Raw genomic sequence first — 20336 nt, forward strand, 5'->3', positions numbered from 1 at the left:
TGTTGTAGAAGAAAGAAACAAAGTATTCAACGCTTTGAATGATGCTGAGTTAGTGATGGCTTCGTGAAGATGAGTAAGCTAGGTAAGATGAAAAAATAAGAAAACTCCTGTCCTTTCATCTCCAAACATTCACCCTAAATTGTACACGAAATGTTGAGGTCCTAACAGGTTCAATGGATATATTATGGCTGGTGTCACCTGCTGGAGCTGCTACATAGAGTCTTACCAGTCATTTTTCTTAACATGCAAGAGAGCTTTGACTCTTGGGAAGACATGCTGTGGTTGTGTTAGTTTGGGGTATACAATGTATTGTGTAGAGGTAGCTTGGGAAGAGAGGGAGATGCATGAGCTGCAGGTGAGTTTGCTGTCTCTGGGCTCTGACTAGAGTCAATTCTTGAGACAGAGTTGCTTCCTGGGAACTGAGCATTGGTGTTGGGCTGATATTTCTGGGAAAAGGGATTGCCCCTTGATCACCTCATTTCAGGTGGTCTTTGAATATACCCAGACACTGTCACGGATTTCTCCTCCCCTGAGAGACCACGGTCATCTGCCAACGCTCAGCAGAGGGATGACACTGGTGTCGGAAGAAAGGGCAACAATATAACTTGCATATCTACATTCTTGGGTCAGGCCTGGGATAGAAACAAAAGTGAACATCTGCTAGTATATATAGGCCAGCTAAGTTGTCATCCTCACTAACTTCAGCTAAAAGCCTATGTTGTGCATGAGTATACAGCTAAGTTAGGTGACTTCCTCATGACTTTCTCTATTTGAGAAATAGTATGTGATCATATAGCTAATGGCAATATCATAATGCATCCATGGAAGGGGAATATTCTCCGAGGAAAAAGTACCATTAAACTGTGGAAGAAACTGACTTGAGGAATCTGCTGTAGTAGCAGCAACTTATGAGAGGTCTGATCTGTGCACCTCAGGCTAAGCAAAAATAGACAGTGAGAATGTTTGACCTGGAAAGCTGTAAGGAGAGTCGAAGTCTTGGGAAGACAGTAGCCTAAGGAATTGCCATAAGAGTATCAACCACGTCTGTGAGAGCGTGACCTTGGAAACTGTAGATATAAGTGAAGGTGACAGTAAAAAAGCCAGAATGAGAAACAGAACTCAGTTTTTCCACGTTAAAATCTGTGTGTGTGTGTGTGTGTGTGTGTGTATTACATATTCTAAATCTCCAGCGGTGTTATGAAAACTGAAACTGAATTCACACCTTAAATGATAAAACTGTGTTAATTAAGGTACAGTAGTCATTAGAGTATCAATCAAGTAACTGAATTTATACTACATGCGATGTCCAATTGATTTTTAACTTCCTCTCAGAAAATTACTTTAAGACAGTGCTGCCTAGTGGTTAAACCACTGGACTTAGGTTTTGGGAGATCTGGATTCTATTCCTGGCCCTGGCCCTGACCTACTGGGTCTGAGTGACCTTCGGCAAGTCACTTGGTCTCCCCTTGCCTTGGTTTTCCCAAATGGTGATAATGATGTTTGCTTCCCTTGTGAAGTGCTTTGAGCTCTACTGAGGAAAAGCATTACATAAGTACTGGCATTAATAGTTATGTATGGATCTAATGTCACTAAAGGTGTATAGTGTGGGGTCTGTAGTCCTGATGTTTTAATGCTGAGTCACTTGGATTTCAATGATATTACATACAAGAGGAAAATACTAGCTCATGATTGGCTGAAAGCAGTTGTGACAGGTTGCCCCTCCTTTACTGGGATGCCCCTGAGCCCGCCTGTTCCGCCGGCCTGGGCCCCCTTTATCCTATCTTGCTGAGCCAGGCTCTTAAGCCTCCTCTAGCACGCGCACACTGGCAAGGCCACACCTAGCTGCAGAAAGACACCGACACTGAGATCAGCTCTGGGAAGACTCAGCTGAAGGGACGTGCCCCAGCACTCAGGTGCCCACCTCCCTTGGAGTGCAGACCCAAAGGTATATTGTCTTGTGCATCTCCAAGTATAACCACAGTTGTAATTGTTACATCGTCAATATTCCTAACTTCAGATACAGAAATAATGCATGCTATACAAATTGGATAATCACATTCAGTAAATCATAACCTTTCCAATGATACCGTACAAGACCCATCTTGTATAAAATATATCTTAGGCTATATTCATACCATATTTCTATGAAGAATATGGGGTGTAATGTCACAGCAGTCATGTGATTAAAACCAACATTTAGCTTTTGCTTGGTTATGCCCATGTTTCTACTGTACATGTCACAGCTGGCAGGTATTTATGTGATTTTAATTAGAGAAGGATCATAGTATTTATTCTAAGGCTCTCTAAAGCTTGAATCTTTTCTTTTGTCTCATTTCTGGTATAGAATAACAAGTGTCAACCTATCCAGGTTAATATACTATAAGTTTAAAGGACTTCTAATTCTTGTCCATCCACTGTGATAGATTTTCTTTCCATGTTTGCATGTAATAGGATGATATGAAGCTATGTTTTGCAATAAGATTTCATGTGACACTTCCATTAACTTCAGTGAGTAACACACACAGAAGGAAGGCAGGATATAGCACCTGGTATATGGCTAGATAGCCATCATCCTGACCCATTCCCCTTCTTGCCTAGATGAGCTATACAACAATACCACTCCAATAATTGTGGCAGGGCAGTACTGTTTATTAAGGAAGAAGTAGAAGATGAAATTTGCCTTTAATTTTAGACTAAAACAGCCCCACCAAAGCTGCTTTGTATGGTAGTAATGCTGCTGGAAGAAACAGAAAATACCAATAATTTTATTTTGCTACACCATAGATTGTGAAGGGTCTATAAAAACCATATGTGGTGTCTAAGATATGAAAATGAAGTAATACCAAAGATGAATCTGCTGGGCCAAGATTTGGTTCCATTGAATTCAAGGGGAGCTTTACTACTGATTTCAGTGGGACTGGGAGTTGATCCATTGAATGTAACTTTTCTGTGGAACAATAAGTCTTGAAGTCTTTACTTTTATGTTCAGTTCTTTACTTAACCTCGTGGGAGGAGAGAGCCTTTGTAGGAAGTGATTTAACCACAGCACTCCAGTGTGCCGGGCTAAGCTGTCTACCACTGGGCTCTGGCCGGAGCCTAGTGGAGAGAGTGGGCCTGTACTCCCCCACCAGTCCCTATAGGGGGACAACTGTGAAAGCCTGTCCCTTGGCAGGGAACTTGATTGATGGAAGACCCGGAAGATACAAGGGTCCAGTCCATTGGGTGCTGACCAAAGGGGGAAGCCATGAACGCCACACTTGATCCTGAAGACTTCCTCATTATTGGACCCTTTATATATACACCCTGAAATGGGTGGACTTGCAAATGTGACCTGGCAAGGGGACTGAGTCACTGAGAGGACAGACCATGGCAGGGTGGAGCAGTAGTGAGAAAGTGGAATGCCTGGGAGGCTGGCCCACCTGACCACCAAGTGGCACTGGCTGTGAGTGTTCCCCTTCACATCAGGGCTTTAAAAAAAAATCTCCATAAAGTTGCTCTGACATCATGATCAACTTCTTTCCCACTTACTCCATTCCTCCAATGTTGTCCTTTTCTCTCTTCCATCCTATTGTTGTAGGTTGTGTTTGTGTCCCATCACCCTCTGCTGGTTGGAATCAGATCAGCTTAAGAATTTATTTAGCAGTACGGTCTAGTGGCTGCTCATAGGCAGCTATCAGCTTTGAAGTTATTCACAGCAGAGAATCTCTTTAGCTCAGTTGGGTAGCGGGCAGCATTATGAAGCAAAAGGTCCTCTGTTCTATTCATCATTGCTCATCTGTGATATTTAGCGAGTGACTGGCTTGTGAACAGCTGTGATCCTGCAATGTGTCATCTATCTGTCTTTGGTGTTTGTGGCATGCTAGTCCCTGTAGCATCTCTCTGAAGCCAGTGGAAGTTGCAGACCCGTTGTACCTTGCAGGAAATGCTCAGCAGCTTGCAGGATCAGTCTCTGGATTTGTGAGAGCAAATCTGTAAGGCAGGGGTCTACGTTGTGTAGATGTGCATGCAGGCTGCGTGCACAAGAGCTTTAAAAAATTGTGGATGGGGAGGCCCAGGGAAATGGCTAGTCTCCTTGAGAGCTGGAGTGCAGTGATGGCAACACAAAGGACCAGCTTGTGAAGTTTCAGTGTAGATTCTTTTCTTCCTTAGGGGCAGTAAGTAAAAATTATGACCTTTCCCATGTGTTCAAATAAGAACAGCGTCTGTATGCATTAAAAGATTCATGTTTGCACGTAGGGTCTTGTAACCCTTATCTTTGCAAGTTGGACTGCGTATTAACCAGTTTTTACACATTCATATATGCACAGGAAACCTGTTACCGTAGAGAAGAAAACAAAACAAAACTGAAGGCTTAAGGGTGTTTTTTTTAATTTAATTTTATTTTTTAATACTGGAAAAGGAGGAGTACTGACCAAAAATTTCCTCTGCTGAGAGTGGTAGCAGAGCTTTTCTTCATCCCTGCAGTCACTGGGAGTGCTGGAAGCTTTAGTCCCAGTACAGAGCAGTTGTAGCAAAATTGGCTTAGCTCTTCTTCAGTACTCACTGGTAGCTGACACGAGGACTTGGAGCCAAGGATGTATCTTTTTCTCTCTTCCTATTCATTCAGAGAAGAGGACAAAGTGATCTCCTTCAAATGTAACACTTAATATCTGCTGGAAGATATTAAGACCTACATTCCATGCCTTTTAATACAGAGGAGACTGTATAAGGGAGTTATAATTAACTTCTAAACAGAGTGAAAGTTCAGTATAAGAGGTCTGTCCTATGGACATGTATGCACAGTACATCCAATGCCAGTGACTTTTTGTCACATCGCTCTGTGATTTAAAATCTATTTTAGGAATAGATCTTAATCCATCTGAGAAACATCTCTTTCCTTATTTATTTTGCAATAACCATTTATAATTACTTTAAATGCTATACAGAAAGGGCATCTTTCTGTAGCAATGAACAAAAACAATAACTTTTCAGCATTAGTGTATATCAATAGCCAATTACTTTTGTGTGGATGGGTTCCAGCTGGCTGGTAATGGACTGATAACTCTTCCAGGAAAGAAACTATCATTTCAAAGATAGAGTGGCTGGCCCTTTAATTTTCAGGTATTACAAAAATTGGACCTTTCACCTTTAAAAATTGTAAATGGCCGAAGACCTGCACTAAATCACTTGTTCTCTTGGCGAGTCAAGTTACTCTATCCTCACTGTTACTTTGTAAGGGTTTACCTTTTTCTGCAGCTCTAGAGCCTCATTTCGATCTTGTTTCATATATTTTTTTTTCTTGAAGAGCTGTGACCTCCATGAATGTTCACATCCTTCCAGGCTTCCCTCCAGCCATCTCACTGTAGGGACAATACAAAGAGTACACAGCACGTTCATCCTTGCTCACATATATTGTTTGAGTTTGAATTCATGCTGACTGAGATATGTTATGCTAGTGGCCTGTTGAGACCTCTGTTATTTCTACTAAACTCTATTTTAGTACTATGTGTTCTCACCTACTTGCAGACCTTTGTCTGTTGCATCCTGTCTGACCTCTGGACTTTTAACCATTTGGGATACAGACAATGGAATCCTGACCCTTGATTAGGCTTCCTGAAAATTACTATAATATATATAATAAACAATCTGGCTTAAAATATGTGAAAGTTCTTGGATGTTTAACTTTCTTATGAGACCAAGGGGAAAGAGTTGGATGGGGGTATTTGATAGCTGTTTTCAAGTACCTGAAAGGGGGTTCCAAAGAGGATGGATCTAGACTGTTCTTAATGGTAACAGATGACAGAACGAGGAGTAATGGTCTCAAGTTGCAGTGGGGGAGGTTTAGGTTGGATATTAGGAAAATGTTTTTACCAGGAGGGTGCTGAAGCACTGGAATGGGTTACCAAGGGAGGTGGTGGAATCTCCATCCTTAGAGGTTTTTATGGTCAGGCTTGACAAAGCCCTGATTGGGATGATTTAGTTGGGGATTGGTCCTGCTTTGAGCAGGGGGTTGGACTAGATGACCTCTTGAGGTCCCTTCCAAACCTGATATTCTATGAGCTTGTGTGTATGCACTGAATTCTTGTCTGAGTTAGCTTTAATTATGAAAGCAACTGAGTTCAGAAAACTACGAAGTCAAATTTATTTTTCTGAGTACTTAGAGGCCTAATATCTTCCTGTCTGTATATGCATAATTCCCACTGACTCCAATAGCAGTCTCTCCCCTGCGTCTGGGGGAAGAAGTTGGTTCATAAATCTAGAGCCAAATCTGACCTGAGTGAAGCAGGTGCCACTCCTTTTGACACAAGTCCAATCAATGAAAATAGCATGTGTTCACACTAGCATTGACCTTGGCCCTGTGTATGTTTGTTGTGGAGGGAGTTGCTGAAAAATGTACGTATATGCCATATTGGTTTTAATTTGAGACTATCTGAGACTATTGATTATGAACCATTGTCCGGTGTCTCCTACACAGAAACAAGCTACCTGTACTGACAGCTTCTAAGTGCATAAGAAATATAGCTTGGGTGCTGTGACATTTTATGTTCCAAACTTTGCCCAGTGGCTGACGGTTTCTTCCTCAAAGTGACATATTGATTGTAGGTACATGTAGGGTGAGTATGACTGTGTTCAGTATTTTGAGCTCATCATCTGTTATCCCATTCTTATTGTCATCCAAGGTCCAGACAGTATCAAATTGGAAGCAGTAGTGTAGAAAATTACAAACAAATCAAAAAAGACTACAGCTGTGAAATGAATCAAGCCACTGTTTCTACATTTAGTATTTTCTTTGGTATAAAACATCTGTTACCTTTTTTGGGGGGCTTACAGCTATCAAAGCAAGAATGAAGCATTGTAATTGCTGTTAGACAGTATAGCACAGCCAGGTCATTCAAAGTAACTGGAATCCAGTGGCGTAGTATCTTCATCAAATGTGTGATAATTTACTAACATGTGGCAATGAAATATTGGGTGAGATTTCCTGATACACTGTGGCTACTCTGAGCCACACCACTGGCCCTGAAGCCACTTTAACCAACTGAGGGAGGATCATTCCAGTGTCCGCAGCAGTGGTGTAGCTAATGTAAGGGCTTATATATTACCCATACTCTTTGCTGCCAGCATAACTGGGAGGGTGTGGCCAGAATGTCTTTATGCCACTTCTGTCTTGGGCTGTATTTTGGCTACATCTAACTGTTGCATTCTGATTGAAGTTGGGAAACTGGCCCTGCTCAGAGTAGTGACTTGGTCAGAAGAGCACAAATATTAGCTTTAAACCACCTTTGCGTAGCACCCACTGACCAGTGCTCTGTGGATTTCAGTAGCACCCCAGGACCTGGCCCTAAATGTGTGAGCTTGTGTGTCAGTGGCTACAGGATTAAGTGACTATCAATGCTAATTGTACTGGCATATGTACACAAGACTGACATAATCCCTAGAGGTTTGAAGCTGCTATTAAGCTTGTTCCTTCCTATTAGTTTTTGACCAAGAGGATAATGAAAAGATGACAAATTTCAAGTTGACTTACAAGTAAGAGATACAGAGTTAGCATGGATAATTTTATGCACTGTCAAAGCAAAAAAGCTTAACTAAATGTATGTGGGCAAAGAGAGATGCTGTCATCTTAATAAGAAATTAAAAGACGGACTCCTAATAATTGAATCATGTCTCTTGTCACATTTGTATTTGTTTAATACATGTCTAGTTTTGTTTGAATTTAGTTCTGTGTCTCTCCTTTTAATCAGTATTGATTCAGGCTCTTGGTTCTACCATCATAAATCCCTCTGTCATGTTACACTTCCAGCTTCCTGGTAGTATAGCAAATAAATTGTTCCATAACAGACCTGGGTTCAAATTACCTCCACCATAGGATTTTGGATACTAAAGGAAATGACTTGCTATACTTTAAACCTAAATTTTCAAATAAGATAATCTTATCTCTTCCCCCTCCCCTCTTATTTAGGAGCACTTCCAGTGTAGCGTAAAGAGGCCTTAGTGTAAATGAGATTCAGGCCTGCTATATTTAAAAATATGATCCTAAATTGCAGTGCAAGGATCTGAAGCCTGGGAGATGGAAATTGGTTTCGGAGCCTTCTTTTTTAAAACATACAAATGTATTCAGTTTTAAGTGAATATAGATAAAGCCTGAACTTCTGTGGCTTCCTCCATGACTAATCTGTCTTTCCCTCTTCTTACTCTCACTGTATTTACTCATATTTATTTTATAGAGCACGAGCTATACTACCCCGCTGCTTCATCTTCCGAGTTTCCAAAGAACTTTCCTTTGGCTTTTTAGTTTCCAACACACTTTGAGCCTGAAGAAAATAATTTTCTCATCTTCAAATGAGCTGGTTTCAGGTCAGCATTAGAGATCACTGTCCAGTCCTTGTCTGACAAGGAACTGCAGTGTCTTGCTTCTTTTTCTCTGCATCAGGAAACTCCCCATTCCCTGTGTCTGACCTAAAATAATCCGTTTTTCTTTTCTGCTTCCTACAATCACCATTTTCTTCTTTAATAAAAATGTTTTGGTCCCTTTCATTCCCAGTTAAAGACAGTTGCTACACTGAATTGCTTCAAACTCATCCATCCCTAAATATTAAGAATATATCCATTCTTCATCACCAACGGTGATAGTGGTTTATTTCTCCCACCCCATCTCTGAAAGTCATTTTCGTTGCCCACACATGTAAGCTCTGTGAACCAGTAAAGAGTATCTTGTGGCACATCAGAGCTTTACAGATCACACCCTTCAAAAAGTGCCACTTTATCCAATGGAGATCTTAGCATACAGCTCAGTCACACAGATGCCAATTGCTGTAGCTTAACTACAAACTTTCTATTCCCTATATAGCGTAAAGGTAAGCAGGGGAAGATGTCAGCTCATTAAGTTATCAGAGGAGGACTTCTGGGGGACAGAGAAGAATGTTAGACAGTAGTTTAATTTTTTAAAAAAAATTATTAATTTTATTTTAAAAAGGTGGCAAAATATAAATACAGAAAGGTACAAAATACTTAGTGTAAAATGTTCAGAGATGCCTAGAACCCTGGTCTGCCATGAAAATAGTAGGAATTGAGGGTGCTCAGTGCCTTTGAAAAGAGGGCCACACATTTATGTGCCTAAATATGGAGTTAAGTCTAAAAATATTGGTCTTTTTCTGGGGTATGTAGCTTTCCGGATGGTAGGAAATTGTATGGTCCTGATTATTTTCAATGGTTCGTGAGTGAATTTGGTGTGAGTCAATTTATATTTGTGTGTGTTTTTAAAAGGACATTAGAGTCGGTGCATGAATATTGTGCAGCATTGTGTTAACGTCTCTGCTTTTCCCTGGAAAGCTGTACTTGGTGCACTCACTATTGCTAATGTGGAAGGGCATCCATATCCTTCATGGCACTTTTTGCTCCCCTTGGCACATTGCTGTTATGTAAATACAGTCCCATCCCATTGAAATATCTGTGGATGCAGAAAGCAGTCCCCCAACAGAATTTACCTTCATTCTATTGCATGTTAGTGGACAGTGTGTTCCCACCTATGCAATGAACAGTAGTTGCATGCCAAAACCCACAGATGCTGATGGAGCTGCAAGAAGCCATGGTCGGATTATCCATATGACTTTCCCAAATTCCCCGACAGCTCCCCAGGACAGTTGTTTAATGGGGGCTACCTCACTATGGATGGGGGCTCTGTAAAAAGGTCCTCTCTGTGTTGCCAGTCTCCTAGTAAACTCTGCCGAGGAGTGCCATCAATTTCCCAGCTTTTGAGCACTGACTTCCTGTCCCATGTCTGCCCAATTCCTATACCAGCCCCTCCACCATTCACAACTTCTGACCCCACAGAAGGCTCCCTCCGGGGTTCAGTTTCTCACCTAAAACTCAAATCTGGAAGTATTTTGACTCTGAAATGTTGGTACAGTGCATCATGGGAGTTATAGTTCAGGTTCCTCTTGCTCACATTCTACTCTATTAGTATGGCCCCCGGTCAGATTAAATCCTAGATGATGCACCAGGGTTTCCCTTCTTGATGAGAGGAGGTGGCCCATCATTGAATTGCATGGCTCTAGTGTATCAAGGCAGATGAAGTATAGCTGAGGAGAATGGGAGCATGAGATGCCTGAACAACTCCCATGAGGCACTGTGGTGACATTTCAGAATAACACTATTTTTATTTTCAGCTGAAAAATTGTTTTGGGGGCATTCAATTTTTCAACATCAACATTTTCTGTAAAAAGCAGATACTTTTTTTGAAATTTTGTTTAGTTAAATCCAATTTTAGACCGTTCAAACAGAACAATTTTGATCAATCCCAAAACTTGTGTATTTACTGTTTTTCTTTTGAATCAAATGAGAGTTGTAGAGAAGAGAATGGAAGACTATTTGGATGCACCCAATGGTGGGGTAATGTGTCCGAGGTTCAAGAAAGAATTAGTTCAAGGTTTGAGAAACCAAGATTTTCATATTAAGTTACATGCATACCGAAAAGGTCAGCCTGGCTTGGAGAAGATATAGAAACCTGAATACCTGTGAACTTTGAAGCTGATCTATACTTTGTATCTCTGGTCCATTTCTATAGAGTCTTCACATCAGGCCCCTCAGAACCTCCATGACCAACCAATCCTCTTCCGAGCCCTGTAATAGTATCAATAGTATCTGGAGTTAACTTGAGGGAGATAGGCCACTTGACTTCTCTCCCCATCTGGTGACATTTGGAGGTGTAACACTTCCCCTTCCTTCTCATGCCTCCGGGAACAGTTTAAAATAGTTTCTGCTGAGCGCATGAAGTAGTGTCATTCAGTGAAGGATCCCCAAGAACTACCATGTGACTTCAATGCTTGTGTCAAAATGCAACAGTCCAGCTCAAGTCTGAACGTTCTTGGGATGAAAATGCCTCAGAACTTTCATTCCCATCCCAATAATAGTAATTGTGCCCAAACTCCGCTTTTGCTGCTGCAAAACCTGTAAAGAGTGCCACATTTTTACAGCTGCTTTTCAAACCTGACGAAGGATAAGGTCACTGTGTGTTTAATTTGGAGATGACTATTTCAAACTACTTTAGTAGTAACCCATTTCTCAGAGGATTTTTCACCAGGTATGATTTTTCTTTTTGCTAATACGTCTATTTTTTTCTTTAGGAATTAGAGCAGTTCCTTCAGCTTTCTGTCAGGGAGTCCCAGTCTTCATTAAGCAGTGCAGCTGCTGGTCTTCATAATCCCACCAAGTCCATTTTCCAGCTCCTCTTGGAGATTTTAAAACCTGTTTTTTGTTGTTTAGTCTGCAGCAGTATCGATGGGCACCTTTCTGGATAGAGAGGAATAATGACTCCACATTCAGCAGCCACAGTCAGTGTGATTCTAAACTATGTGGAGCCTAATAACAACCTCGCATCACCTCCATCCCTGGGGGGGTTGCCCCATCACTTAAATGAGATTTGAAAACTGAAGTTCAGCAGAAGGGACATCAGCTGCAGATAAGACAAAAGTTTCAGTCTTGTCATGCATTTCTTCCCTCAGCATTTATTTACTTGAGTCCTGCTTCTTGTCTGCCATTGTAAGCCCTTACAGCAATCCTTATTACTCTGGCTGAGTCATTCAAAGGCCAGAGAGTCCCCTACTGATCAGCTGAGTTTGAGAGCAGGGACTCAGAGCCTGGGAGCTAACCTCTGCTCACCCTGGAGCTATTGTCTTGAGTGATCTCTTCAGATATGAAAGCTAAAAATAAAGTCTCCTCTTGTGGTCTCAATCGGCCTGATTCACAGTTACTCTGCACCTGGTGCAGTCATTTACACCAGAGCAAAGTGGGTGTGACATGCTGTATTCTGATTTCAGTAGCTCTTTTACAAGCATTTGGCCCTGATGTAAATGGCCACAAGATGCAGGGCAATGGAAAATCGTGCCTGCTGTCAATACACTAGTCTGAATACTATGACTTTCCAGTTGATAGGAGGTGGAACTGAAAGGCAAAGTGACAAATGCTACTGAAGAGGAGAAGGTTATTAAAAGCACTTTCTGTCGGCCAATGTGGGTTAGAAACAATAATGAATTAAGCCTGGCTATACCCCGAGGAGGGTGGTATCATCCCCATTGTACAGGTAGGGAAACTGAGGCACAACGGGGCGCAGCACCTGGGTCAAGGTCACAAAGTGAACTGGAGCTAGTAAGAAGCACCTGGTTCCTAGTCCTGCCCTCTAGTCACACTGGATGTGGGGCTGGCTCGGTCTTTACCCAGCCCTGCACAAAAACGGATGGTCACTCAGCATTCTGCTCAGGAAGTCCTGCTGATGGATCCTCTGTCTGGCTCTGACCCCTCTCCCTTCCCCCGTCCTACCTGGCTCTCCTGGAGAGGGAGCGCCCGCCTGGCTGCCTGCGGGACTCCCTCCGCCCCGGCTCCCAGCCCCGCTGCTGAGCCCACACAGGTGTCCGCTATTGGGTGGAATATGCAAATGACTGGGTGACGTCAGGCAGCTCTGGTCCAAGCAGCAGAAATAGGGCAGGATTCAGCATTTACACCTCCTAGCTCCTGGATTGCGACCGACACCAGCGCCAAGCTTGTGTTGTGATTTTTTTTTTTTATATATATAAATATTTTTTTCCGGTCTTTTGTTTAATCTCCCTTGGTTTTTCCTCCTTCAGGCTCCAGCCTTTCATGATTTCCTTCCCTCTCCCCCACAAACGCTCCTGCAGACTTCTGTATCCTTTCTCCCCATAAGGAGATTTTTTTTTAAAAAAAAACAAACACACCAAAACTCTGACATCCTTTTCTTCTTCTTCTTCTTCCAGCTGCCACAGGCTTTAAACTGTGCTCAGTCTCTGCCACGGGAATCCTACCGGTAAGTAACATGCTAGAAGCCTCTGATTCCGTGGGGCTGTGGGGGTAAGGGAGGGTTATGCATGGGCAGTATACCCCCGCCCCCAGTAAGGTTAATGTGTCAGTGTTGTGGGGTTTTAAAGCGATCTCCTGTTCCTCCCAGTGTCCGGCCACAGGTAGGCTCGCAGAGGGCTTGCTGAGCTCTGTGGTGGTGGTAATTCAGAGTCCCTAACGATGACTGACAGAGTTTGCAACATTAACTTGGCGGATGGTAGCCTGGGTTGCACGGAGCAATTTCTGCCCCGGAATGCAGCGCAGGGGATGTGGTTGGGGGGAGGCAGTAGGGGGAAGGAGGAGCAGCTTTGGAGGTGCAATACTTTAACCCCCGTGCACTGGACCCGGGACCCCGCAGCCCAGGGCAGTCTCTGGAGGGGGTGGGATGCGATCCCAGGCTTGCCATCTCTCTCCGGTTTCCCGGGGAGCATTTCCCGGTGGGCATCGTACGCTCTCCGGGCTTAGGGGAATGAGCACCAGAAGCTGGGACGGGGAGACAGGGATGAGCAGCCGGTACAGCATCTGACCGTTCATTTTTGCAAAAGCTGCTTCTCCTGCATCTTCCGATGGGTCTGCCCTTGCTCCTGCTCGTGTTTACAAGTTTGAATGTGTTACAAGTCACTGCAGAGGCAGCAAAGCTGCGTGGAGCAGGAACCAGGGCTTGAGCCTCCGATGCAAGGGGGCCGCCAAAACCCGCCAGCCCCCCCCCAAAAAAGAGCTGGTTCTAACCATATCCTAGAGAACCGCTCCTGCTGTGGAATTGCTCTTTCCCCTTCTCGCTTTCCTCACTCGCTCCCTGGCTAGCGCTGGGCTCACCCTCTTCATCTTCTCAGACGGCCCTGATGGAAACCCGGGGTGTAGCAGCGAGAGTTTTTGACAGGGCCCCCGGGAGCAGGGGACGGACCAGGCGGCGGCCCGGTTGCCTTGCCCTTTGTGGAGCGCTGCAAAAGGGATCGTGGGATCCTCTCGCCGCAGGCTAATCGAGCTGCCTGGGTCGGTTTCCCCAGGGAACGCATCTCTACGCAGTAGTTCTAGCAAGCGGCGGTCCGGAGACACCCTTCAAGCCAGCCGCATTTCCGCGGGTGGCCGTGCGTTCTCCAGGAGCGCGCCGGTCGAGTTCCCAGCCCCGGGAGCTCGCCTGGCAGCCTGGCCTCTTCCTTCTGGGGGCTGGTAACGGAGCTAGGGAACCTTGGTCACGCACGTCCAGGTTCCCCCCCCTCCCCCGCGCCCCATCACAACCCAGCCTCCTGCCCACGTCCGCACACACGGCTAACTCCGTGCCCTCTAACCCGCTCTTTCTTGAGTTACTTGTCAATGGACTCCTGAAATTATGGGAGGGTGGGATTTTTTTTTTCCTTTCTGTTGTTTGTGCTCCCCTTCCCGTCCGCACCAACCTCCCTTTCCCCCCCCCCCTTGTTGGCAGTGGATTTGGTTTCAGACGCTGTTTTGCTTTTGAGATAATCAGCAGTACTTTAAGGCAAGGAGTTAGCTTAAGGGGGAAATGGGAAGCCAGAGGCAGGCTGAATTTCCACAGCACCGAACTGTGGAGAAGGTTGACGTCTGAGAGAATTCTTCCCCGGGGCTTCTGAAAGTGTATTTACACGTGTGTGTGTGTGTGTGGGGGGGGGGGAGTTTAATTAGTTTGAAAATATTTCTCCTATTATTAAAAGGCCACAACGCTCGCTTAAAAATGCAGCTTTAAAGCTGCCCATTCTCTCCTTGGTTATTAGATGAGATCAGGCTTGGGGGAGGGCGGGGATAACCCTTTAGCGTTTGTCTGATGATTTAGTTCACAGTATTCTTTAGGATCGTGTCTCCAAATGTAACTTGGCATGCGGGGGGGCCTGGGGGCAGGGGCTCCTGGGTCGTTCTCATTCAGGCTGCAGCGCAAAAGAAATATGAGAAACTTCACAGGGCTCGGGTTCTTTTTTTTAAAAAAAACCAACCTCTTATTTGCTGAGCGAGAATCCAGGAAGACTGCGTGTATATATTTGGAAACGGAAAATGGGGGAGTGAGCTTCTTCCATTCCCGGCAAAAAATCATGTGCGAAATAGCTGAACCATAGATCTCTCCCGGCACCTCTTAGATCGGGTGGTGTGCGGGACCGGGGGGCTGAAGAGAACACAGCCGCCCTTTGGGCTTCGCTGGAGAACAGGAGCTGTCCCCGGGCTGTGGTCCTGACATTGCCCCTTGAAGCTGCAGCTGCGTCTGTTCCCGGTCTTTGGCCCCTAGGTGTCGCCTCGGTGGCTGTTCTGCCGTTTACCGTTGTAACAAAATGGTTCTTTAAATAAATAATCTAACAATTTACAAAAACCCCACGACAACTTGGAAAATCCACCAAAATCCACCCGTGCCAGGTGAAGAATTTGTGACAACCCAGTCTCTCCCCGCCGCTCCCCGCAACTCCGCGTTTGCTACACGGGATTCCGCTCCTAACTGCAAAGGGAGCTGTATCACACCGCACATTTAAGGGTAGAAAACCGTCATCACAGCGTCGTGTAGATGGGAAATTGCCCCATAGCTCGAAAGAGACACTGCTTCCTGCCAGACTAAAGGGGACGTTAATGATCATCTTCAGAGAAGCTAGGAAGATGAACGCGGAGACATGCATTCAAATCAAGTTTTCCCCTTACATAAATGTCATTAGTACTGGGAATGGATGGGTGTGTGTGTGTGTAATTTGCCTGTGTGTGTATTTACAAACTTGTTTTTTTCCTATAGATCTGGGTTATTTAGATCATGGTAACACCCAAAATGTGGTAGGTGTTTTCCAAACATAGAGTAAGACCCCCCTCTCTGCCCTGAAAAACATACAGTTTGAAAATGTAAATGGGGGGTAATAGGGGAAAAAGGGGGGGAGGGGGAACTAGGGTGAAGAAGACAGTACCTACCTGCTAGTGTGTATGGTTAAAGTTGAACATACTCAGATTTAGCTCTTTCAAGCTCTCTGTGTGACAGTGAGTGAATTTTTATAGATAGTTAAATTGATAAATGGTAGAGCTGGGGGTCAGAACCTGTCAGGGGGTCACCAGGTTATTACAGGGTGGGTCTCAAGCTGTCATCCTCCACCCTGCTTTGCCTCTAGCATTTATAATTGTGTTAAATATATTATAAGTGTGTTTTAATTTATAAGGGGGGTTGCACTCAGAGGCTGCTATGTGAAAGGGGTCACCAGTACAAAAATTTGAGAACCGCTGTGGTAGAGAAACCAACCAGAGTGAGAGGGCTTTTGGTTAAAAGTTTAGATATTTTAAAAAATTAAAAAATAATTTACTGGATCAAATGTGGTCACCCAACTAAAAAGATGTGTTGAACCAACACAGCTAGTCAATGAGAATCAATACTGCTAGAAGTTGACTCTCAGGAACTTTCTTAAACCTTGGGCCATAGTCTATTGCTGTTGCCCTTAACCAAGGTCAACATCTGTGTAATGCAGCATACAAAGAGAAGAGGGATTGTGTGTTCAGAAAAGGGGCTACTTTCCCACCCAAAATAATAGTAGAATTGCACATCACTTCTTCAGCTGAGGATGACCTTGAACCTGTGATCATTGCATTCATGATTTACCACCACTTACCCTGCAACTGACATTGAAGAGTGCTGAAATATATAAATATATAAAATATCTGACTCCTCTCCCACTTCACCCTTTTAAAAGTCTTATTTATGGATTGTGCAAACAGCTTTCTAGTATTATTGACATTTAACTAGTCAGTCCTGTGGGGGTAATGAAGTGATATTGTAGATAACCACAAAACAAACCAAGGGACTAAACCTTGTGGAAAGATCACATCAGAGGTGATGCAACAGTTGAAGATGCAAACAGAAGGTCCAGTCTTGCAAGGTACTGAGGGACTCTTGAATGTCCTTCACTCCAGTTGATGTCAGCAGGACTTGAGGTTTTCAGAATCTTTCCAGTAGCATGTAGTACCTTGCAAGAATGAGCTTTAGACAGCGATCAAAACAGCTCTCAACAAAGTATTCCGCTGTTGTTTAAAATTTGTACAAATGCTCCATGTCTTAAATAGGATGTGTGACACAATTTTAATATTGCACTTGGTAGCATTTAGGCACCTCATTCATCAAAATTGAAGTATTAATCAGAGATAGTGTAAATAATTAATTGGAAATGTAATTTAACGTCATTATGGTTTGCTGAAAGGTTACCTTAGAATGATTTTTCATGACAACTTTCTTAGCTTTAGTAGCATTTTACAAAAATGATGGGTATCAAAATGATTTTACAGGTCACAGAAATGCTCGCTAATTATATAATAAAGCAAACTTGAATCTTGTACTGGAGGAGCTAAGGGCCAGATTCTCAGCTGGTGTAAATGGATCCAAGTTATGACACCTAATGATTTGGCCCTAACATTTTCTCTTATAACAACCGTCATAATTTTAGGAAGCTAAAATAGCTTTTTCTTTCTAATGTAGGTTTGGCAGAAAGATTAGTATCTTACAATAGTTCTTGTCTTTTTATACCTTTAGAATGAGACACAGCTTAAAAACCTGAAAACAGCTGCATTAAGAAAGGTCATTCTTAAGCTCTTATTTGCATTATAGCAGCACATCTGGGACCCTGTCATGATTCAGGGGCTCCATTGTGCCAGACACTATCCAAATAAGGGATTCTTTATAACTAGAGTGGTTTTTCTTTTAGTTGTGGCAGATTTCTGCCACCCTTATGCATTGTAAATACTCATGGGGTAAAGCACTGCTGTCCAGGAGCAAACATTTTAAAATCTAGCTCAGTGTGGGGGAAGGAATTGTAAATTATATATGTTTATATAGGTTTCATATTGCAGCTCCAACTTAAATTATTAGGGCTAAACTTATCCCAGCTGTAATTATACAATAGCTAGTGCATCAATCATGAATGTGGCCCCTAAAAATTCATCCATTCTTAAAACAAAATCAGATTTACTGAGACTTCAGATAATTTAAAATTATCTAATATATTGGAATCATTTTTTTTCCTTGCTTGCACACAGGTTATGAAGGGTAGGTGTTTGACAGATTTTTTCTGAGCTCTCAAGAGATTTCTAGTGTTCAGCCAAGCACTTTGTCCAGTAGTTGCTCTTTTTATACAGATCAGCTTGCCTAGGCAAGTCCAGACTGAGAGACTTACATGGAGAAGGACTGCCCATGTGGGTTTATGTTTTACATATTTGTCTCCCAAATTAGGAGAAAAAACTGGTGGCACATCACCAATGATGGGCCTGATCCAAAGCCCATTGCAATCAAAGGATGTCTTCCTACTGAATTCAATTAACTTTTGATCATTTATTTTAAATTTAATTGAGCATTATACAGCCATTTAAGATGCAGTATTTGAGAATTAAGGGCCCGATTCTGCAAGGAGGAGAGCCCCTCTCATTTAACTATCTCAACCCTTCACTGAAGCAACTCCGTACAAGACAATGCTGCTGAGCTTCTCCAACAATTTGGTTCTAATTAAATTCCTAGCATCTGGGACTCATGACAAAATGGGAATTTTTGCTCAATTAAGGATTATAGAACTTGGCCCACATTTGTATTTCTGGCATCTGAATGAGCTAACCCAGAGAACGCACAGATCTATACTATGTATTAATGTAAATGTCAGTATTATGAGTAAAACTAATTAAAATATTGCCAGGCAGTGTTGCTATAAAAATAAGTAATCTGTAAATTGAACTGAGAAAGATACAAGTTGTTCAAATCACATTAAAATCTATTGGTGTTATTGGAAGGCAGTTATTCTGCTGGTAGTTTTTGATGTTATATGCAGCTATTCTCTTACCTAATTTGAACAATTTAACATCCTGTTTCCATGTGGTTAGTTACTAATTCTAACTGGGCATGGCTAGTTCTTTGATGTTTGAGCTCTGGAGTCAGAACTTTAAACTGCAGATAAGTCAGAAATCTCCAGAATTACAAAATGATATTGTTCTATTTGCTGTGATTGTATCAACAAATGATACAAAATGCCTCTATAAAAATGTAAGGAATAGGACTGCTGTGCCAGAGTGGTTTATAATATAATATATATTTGTAGCGTATTGATATAGTGGCTTTGGTTTATTGTACATTTATTTACGGCTCTAATAGCATTACATCTGAGAGTTTCTAATTAGAATTTAGAAAGCCTAATAAATTCTGATTTCACCCTGATCTCTTTCAGTTGATGGTGTTTAGAATAGTACTGAGGAATAGCGAGGACTTAAGGGTGCTGATGAGTGTGCAGAGTGTAATTGGTGTTTGTTTTATTGACAGTACACATTCGGGCAGACAAAATATCTAGGACCAAATTCTGCCCTGGTGTAAAGGGGCATAAGCTTTGAAATCCATAGTGTTAGACCAGGACCAGATACAGTCCTTCACTTGTTATACAACATTTTTGTATCACTCACTTGCTATCTTTCAGGGGTCCTATTTACCCTGGTGTAACTCTGTTGACTTCAATACAGTCACTTCTATTTACTCCTGAGCTTAATTTGGCGACTGCCATGTAACTTGATAATGTACGGTGTTCAGTCCTATCCTAACCAGTATGCTTGCATCTTTCTATGGAATCTAGTCCAGCTTTCCCCTGAAACACAATATTGCAGGTGGCGTTTTTGTTTTTTAATGTGAAACAAGAAATAACTGGCAATGTCATCTCACCATGCTTTGAGGAGACTTTTGATTTGAATTTAAGGTTGGAACAAAACCAACCTCAGGAAGTTGGGGGAACATGCATCAAGCCCAAGCTGAAGACCAGGCAAACGGTAATGCCACCCTGGACTGTTCAGCTTTTTGCCTGGAGCCCTTGTCCATACCTAGAAATTCCTCCTTTAATGGGGCAGGCATCTTTTGGGAGTTCCTGGCAATGCACTGCCAACTAAATTATGCTGCTCAAGAGTTAGGAGGAAGCCTGGAAGGTGGGAAGGGTTCCAAAGCCAACTCAGAGGCACATGCCCGGAGAAGCTGGTGCAGTGTGAAAACAGAACTACTGCCATTTCATGGTCCACCATGGAATGATTTTGGAGGATCTGCTGTGAGGAAATCTTGGAAGCGTTGTCTCCCCTTCCTGGGACACTGCCACAGGACGAAGTGATCTGGGCCATAGCTTGGGAAATAATCTCATAAGCACTCTTTAAGAAGTAAAACTCTCTATTAATTTATCAACTCAGTGCAGGTACATGTAAAATACATTAAGATCCTGCAACTAGATCTGTGTAGATTGACTCCCTATACCAAGAGTCCCGGTGAAACCATTGGGGGTCCACACAGGAGCTGGGGTCTTCCTCTGCAAACTAATTGGTTCAGATGAGCTGGGATCCCACTCAGATGAGCTGGGATCCCACTGGTTCTGCCCACTCGACCAGCTTGGGTTTCCTCACCCAGTCCTGGCTGTGCCAGGCTCTCAAGTCTTCTATAGCACATATGCACAGAAAAGGCCACACCCAGCTGCAGACACAGATTAAAGTCAGCTCTGTGTGAGAGGATTCACCCAGCACTCATGTGCACATCCCCTTAG

General features: G+C 43.0%; 1 protein-coding gene and 1 long non-coding RNA gene across 7 annotated transcripts in view; one reads left to right on the plus strand and one right to left on the minus strand.

The window, feature by feature from the left end:
- The window catches only part of FSTL4 (follistatin like 4), a 775101-nt gene that overhangs the window by 272168 nt on the left and 482597 nt on the right, over positions 1-20336 (plus strand). The window contains exons 1-2 of one of the 4 annotated variants that reach the window (XM_073355597.1): positions 12444-12522; positions 12750-12799. The gene's annotated coding sequence lies outside the window, so the exon portion shown is untranslated. Of the gene's footprint in view, positions 1-12443; positions 12800-20336 lie in introns of those variants that run through there. The other 3 variants (XM_073355596.1, XM_073355595.1, XM_078853995.1) reach the window with 3 other exon arrangements.
- LOC140915627 (uncharacterized) lies at positions 4408-12528 on the minus strand. 3 transcript variants are annotated; one of them, XR_012160221.1, is made up of 4 exons: positions 12298-12528; positions 10495-10602; positions 5224-5339; positions 4408-4682 (listed from the first exon to the last, which is right to left on the minus strand). It is a non-coding gene; the product is annotated as an uncharacterized LOC140915627 (long non-coding RNA). The 3 variants fall into 3 exon arrangements; XR_012160220.1 differs by lacking the exon at positions 12298-12528 and having other exon boundaries at positions 4408-4594; positions 10495-11322; XR_012160219.1 differs by lacking the exon at positions 12298-12528 and having other exon boundaries at positions 10495-11322.

This window comes from Lepidochelys kempii, chromosome 8 (genome assembly GCF_965140285.1).
Source record: "Lepidochelys kempii isolate rLepKem1 chromosome 8, rLepKem1.hap1, whole genome shotgun sequence".
Classification (NCBI taxonomy): domain Eukaryota; kingdom Metazoa; phylum Chordata; order Testudines; family Cheloniidae; genus Lepidochelys; species Lepidochelys kempii.